The sequence below is a fragment of the Silene latifolia genome, chromosome Y (genome assembly GCF_048544455.1).
Source record: "Silene latifolia isolate original U9 population chromosome Y, ASM4854445v1, whole genome shotgun sequence".
NCBI classification, from domain to species: Eukaryota; Viridiplantae; Streptophyta; class Magnoliopsida; order Caryophyllales; family Caryophyllaceae; genus Silene; species Silene latifolia.
In genome coordinates, this window is record NC_133538.1 from 271,791,088 (window position 1) to 271,795,999 (window position 4,912).

The 4,912-nt window shown below is 37.0% G+C and overlaps 1 long non-coding RNA gene across 1 annotated transcript; it reads left to right on the forward strand.

Annotated features, from left to right (window-relative positions):
* The first annotated feature begins 1,346 nt into the window (after positions 1 to 1,346).
* On the forward strand, positions 1,347 to 2,282 carry LOC141634229 (uncharacterized). Its single transcript, XR_012538980.1, has 2 exons — positions 1,347 to 1,566; positions 1,926 to 2,282. It is a non-coding gene; the product is annotated as an uncharacterized LOC141634229 (long non-coding RNA).
* The last annotated feature ends 2,630 nt before the right edge of the window (positions 2,283 to 4,912 follow it).

Sequence of the window (4,912 nt, forward strand, 5' to 3'; positions counted from 1 at the left end):
ATGGCCAGGAAAGGGATGGGTTATGAAGTACACTTGCTAGTGCAGTGGTCTAATGGTACTAAAGAGGATGCTACTTGGGAGGAATTTGATGCTTTTGTTAAGAAATTCCCTGATTTCAATTTAAACCAAACTTGAGGTCAAGTTTTATTGGAGGAAGGATTGTAACAAACTTTGAAGTTTGTTATGCCACGTCACTCAACTAAACTCCAGCAAAGTCAAAGTTCGTTGAAAAAGTCAATGATTAGAGTTAGTTACTATAAATAAAGCAATTGTAACTAATTCATTCATTCATTCATTTTCTACAAATTTTGTTACACAAACTTCATCATCTTTCTACAATTCTCTGTAATCTTTCTACAATTCATTGAATAGTTTACATTTGTAATCTTTAACAATTATAATCTTTCATTGATAATAAAAGACGCCATTGATTCAACATCCGAGCTTTGTTCTTCATCCATTCGAAGCTCCTGTGATTGAATTGCTGATTCGTAACTCTCTTTTCGGATTCTTGATCCCTGAAGATCGTTACACTCTGACCACCTAACAAGTATGTTTCATTAGATTATCTTATTTGATTTGTTTCATAGCTTTCAATGGTGAGAAAACGACCTCGTATTGTTAATGTTCAAGTTGAATTGATGGTGAAGAGGTTTTACCTACCCAAACCTAACCACCACTACACGACTTTACTCAAGTTCAAGAAAATGAACGTTCCCTACCTCATACTAACTATATTGATGAAGATTTTATGACTGATATGTATCTGGAAGATGACCCTTATATAATTTACTCAACGTCGTTTAACTCGTCTTTTCTTGTTTTTTTTTTTTTTTGCTCTTTATAGAGCCTTCTCAATCTCTAACTACTAAGCATAGGGGACCAACTATAAGGGGGTGTTTGGTTGGGGTGTTGGAATCCTATACCCACCTTCCCACTCAGGTTTCTACCTCCACTCCCCCTCTACAATTTTAGAGTGAACCAAACAATAAATAATGGGTATGGGGTTCTGAATCCATCTCCTCATGGTATCTCATTCCATTCCAATCCATTCCGACTTTTTGAACCAAACGGCCCCTAAATGTTTATTACTTACACAAATTCTCATTATAGACGGACATTATCCGTCTATACGTATAGACGGATACCATTATCCCTCACAAAATACCCATTTGCCATAAAGTGGAAAGCATATGGGGGGTGCCCCACCTTGTCCCCCTACCCATTTTATTAGAGGTCTTTACCAGTTTGTTCGCCCCACCCGTCTATACCAAGACCTATTGTATTACTTATATGAAATATCTTTGCCTTATTAATTTTTTACTGCTCTCTGAAACTATTGTACAGTCGAAGTTTATATTATTCCAAACGCCCATGCTCCAAGGTATGTGTTGCAACTTGCAACTAATGGGAAGAAAGTGAGTAATTTTAAGGCTGAACTTAAGAATGGCTTTTGGAGGTGAGCTCAAGAAAGCAAATGATAAATGTGCCATGATACAAGACGATAATTTCGAAACTCAAAGAAAATGCAAGAGAAGTTAGCCATACTAAAAATGGCTTAATTTGGTAGAGATATTCTCAGTCACAACAATACATAGACGCAATCCTTAATTTAGTTCTCATATACACCAAAATAAAAACTAAAGTAAGTCTTTATCTTGATATTTTACATTGTTACATTAGATATTAGATTGCTTGTTCAAGATGCTTGTTTGTTGAGAACACGGTGTTGTTGGGATTGTTTAGCATGTTAATTTAGTTATTGCTGTTGTGTAATCAACACAAAACGCCGCCAGTTATTGTGACGTCATGTTGTCTCATTGTCTTGTTGTATGATGTTGGGCATATTTGATTTTAGGTTGCTGTGACACATTCGAAATTGGATTGTTAATTTTTTAACATTGTTGTCTTGACATGGTTCTAAGGGTGCAGCAGGATTGCGGAAATCTGCTTTCTACTTTTACTGGGCTTATTATAAGCGACTTTTGTTATCTTTTGACTAGGATTTAACGTATTAGGAGGAGGATAGATGGCATTTTCGTTTTGATGAAGCCTTATTAGAATCAAGTTAGAAGTAATGGCTATGGTACGAGATCAGGGATGTCAATCAAGTTAGAAGTAATGGATATGGCACGAGATCAGATGTCAATGGAAGTCTTATATTAGCTTTTTGTAAATGCCGGTAAATTGACTTTTGTTAACTTTTTATTAGGTGATAATGTAATGAGATCAAATTTATATTAGCGTTTTGTAATGACAATTTGACATATGAAAGTTCTATATTACATGGTACAAGTTATTTTAAAAGTTTTTTTAATAGTTGCATTTTATTTAAATTAAAGTAATGTCAAATAGGCTGGAGCTGTAGTACACATGAACAAATAATAATAATAATAAAAAGTGTAACAAGAAAAAGGAATAATGCATACTGCTTTTATTAATTATTATTTTTATAGGAAATCAATTAAATTGCAAGCATATGGTAGTCTCGAAATGCGGGATTACCTGGCGTTTATATTGGTTTTCACCAGCATATCTAATAAATGCCACTATTGACTTTTCCCGACATTGAATCTCGCGGCAAAAGAGTAAATGCTGCTAAAGCTTTTTGTGGCATTTACAAATGCTGCTAAATACAATTTAAACGCCGTTAAAGGAGTTATATGTTGTAGTGAAGTCACATAAAACATACTCGGTCGAGTATACATGATATTCGGTCGAGTATGCCTCACTCGGTCGAGTACTCCTCTTACTCGGCCGAGTGATCACAACCAGTAGCTACTGTTTTGTACACATAAACTCACACTCGGTCGAGTGCTTGGTTACTCGCCCGAGTATTCCCTACTCGGTCGAGTACCCGCCCTGCTCGGCCGAATCATGCCAAAAACGAGCTAACTACTACGGAAGCATACATAAACATGCATATACTATATCCAAACATGTTACTATCCTTCAAAAGCCAAGTAATAACACATACTAGTTTTATTCCCGTGCAAAAAATGCACGGGTCGTAATAGCAGACGCTATCATTAGATACATGAACATATAATTGAGCGTGATTAAGCGTTCAATACCGTAACAATATAAAGTCCATATTTGGAGATTTGAATATCAGATTATATTGTTAGAATTATATTAAAGGTATTTGACATGTTAGACCCGTTAAATGTATGTAAAATTGTAAATTGCAACATTTATGTAAATTGTGACATTTTAACTTATATTTTAACGTAAGAAATTAAAATAGGATAAGAGACATGGCGGGAAGAGGAATTGGCTTGAGGAGAGAAGGTAATTATATAGGATAAGAGACATGGCGGGACCCACATGTAGAAAATCACCAACCAATCAAAAGCCAAGAAAAAACTTGGCTTTTATACCATGTAAATATCATGCTCAAGTACTACCATACTCAAGATACGCAATCACTTTCTTATTTCATCTAACAACTTCATAAGAACACATGTATAGATACAACATACATTACTTCAATACACAACGATTTTCAAGACACCCCTATGTTGACCGGCTCAAAGTTGTAGGGCCTAAATGCGACTTCGGGACGTCTCCCAAGCCTTTGCGATAGCTCCAAACAACTCCTAACCGGGTTCATTTTAATTAGACTCCCTATGTTCATTTGGTTGATTGGTTTTAGGTTCCAAAATGTCGCTCTGATACCACTTTGTAACACCCCCACATACCAAGGTGCCTTACCAAGGACCACCCTAGCATGTGAAGTTGTTACCGTATAGGTTGCTCGAGGTTAGTATATCAAAAATAACCATTCAGAAACATTTATTAAAGTATAACATTTAGCGATTACAACGTCTCAAATAAATACCAAAACGAAAGAGTATAAATCTCAAAACAATAAATCCAAACATCTAAAATCGAAATAGCGGAAGCTCTAGGCTCAAAGTGATGACATCCCGCAGCTAAAGACAACTATCACCTGTCACAATCTGCTCACCATGGATCACCACAGTTTTACAAAACAACAACGGGGTCAGTTCACTGCATAATCAAGATAAGCAATATATAAGAACAACCATGACAACAACTATACAACCATCCTCCAATGCCAATCATGCCTCATCTCTGACTACACACTCAAGTGTGTAGTCCTGCCAGATTACTTGCCGCAACAGATAATCTACACGGCCAGTGGGGGACCGCAGCCTTGCCCACCTAAACCCCGTCCATTACAACGAGCAACAACCCATGTCCATTAATATGTACATCCCCCTTGTGACGGAAACCACAAGGGGCGAATTAAGGGCGTGAAGCCATTCCCGAAAATGACTCCACTCAGCCGAAGACGTACCTCACTAACATAGTCAATCCACCACAACTCCAACAATCAAGAAAGACAAGCCAACAACGATACTAATCATGCCAATACAATCATAATCATCTTAAATCAATTAAACAGACAACTGAGTAGGAAAACCCTACCTCTGAATACGAGTATACAAGAGAGGCTAGAAACGCTCTTCTACAAATCTTTCACCTAACAATAACCAGAACAATCCAATCACAACATTCAATCACCCCTTTCCCCAATTCCAACATTAGGGTAAAACCCTAAAATACAACTCTAAACAAAAAGGTATGGAACTAGTGACTTACCGACGCAAGTGATGCAAGAGAGAGAGAGAGAGAGAGAGAGAGAGAGAGAGAGAGAGAGAGAGAGAGAGAGAGAGAGAGATGAACAAAGATTCACGAACGATCAAAGCCTTGGGAGTGATTAAGGATGATTAAAGAACGTAGGAAGCAATTAGGTTTTGGTAAAAATGAAAAGTAAAACTGCTTAAACAGGATTTATAACTTTAATCATCCTTACCAAACCGCGGAAATAATTCCCTTCAGACCGGATACTCGGTCGAGTACCAAGAGTACTCGGCCAAGTTTT